This window comes from Microtus ochrogaster, chromosome 16 (genome assembly GCF_000317375.1).
Source record: "Microtus ochrogaster isolate Prairie Vole_2 chromosome 16, MicOch1.0, whole genome shotgun sequence".
In the NCBI taxonomy this organism is placed as follows: Eukaryota; Metazoa; Chordata; class Mammalia; order Rodentia; family Cricetidae; genus Microtus; species Microtus ochrogaster.
The window spans coordinates 56,479,319-56,480,381 of NC_022018.1; positions in this window are offsets into that span (position 1 = coordinate 56,479,319).

Sequence of the window (1,063 nt, forward strand, 5' to 3'; positions counted from 1 at the left end):
CCCTCTTCTGGCCTGCAGGCATACACACAGACAGAATATTGTATACATAATAAATAAATAAATATTATTAAAAAAAAAACAAGTTCCTCGTATGTCCCTGATCTGGAGGAAAGCAGCACACCCCGCCACTTTAGTCTTTATCGTGTACTTTTTGTAACCCAAAAGCTTCAGCTGTGCCAGAAGTCATGCAAAGACCGTGAAGCTCCCTAGAAAACAACTCTATAAATCACAGAAAACAATCACGGATTTCCACTAATACTTCTTCAAGTTTAAAGTCTAGCAAAGACGATTCTGTTCTAATATTTATCTTTGATACAGTGACGCTGCTGGATTCCTACAACACTTACTTCTAATTTTACATCTCTGTGAGCAAATACCTAGCAAAGCAACTTAATGGAAGACAAGTTTATTTTGGGTCTCAGTTCTATAGAATATGGTTCATCGGGACAAGGAAGGAGTGGCAGCTGGAGCATCTCCAATCGAAGCTGTTGTGTGAGCAGATCAAGAAGTAAAACACTTGGACTGTGACCAAGAGCAAAGACACCTCCCGCCCCAGCATTGCTTTCAAGGCCTCCTGTTGGAATCCACTTCCACTTGGCCATCATCCCCAAAGTGCCACAACTTTCAGATTGTGCCACCAGGTGGAAGCCAAGTGTTCAATCAAAAGCTTGTGAGCAACATTTCAGATGCGAACTGAAGCAAGCATGCAGATTGGTTCACTTTGGGGCTGTTGTAAAGCCGCTACGATGATGGGCACATTTACATTCCAAAGCCTATTTCCAATTCTTTTATCTATTTATTTTTGAGACAAGGCCTCAAAAGTATAGCCTTAGATGGCCTGGAACTTAACTACACAGACTGGGCTGGCCTCAGATTCACAGAGATGCACCTGTCTCTGCCTCCCTAGTGATAGGCTTAAAGGTAGCTCCAGTCTTTTTTTTTACTTCTTCTCTTTTTTTTATTTTTATTTTTTTGGTTTTTCGAGACAGGGTTTCTCTATGGTTTTGGAGCCTGTCCTGGAACTAGCTCTTGTAGACCAGGCTGGTCTTGAACTCACAGAGAT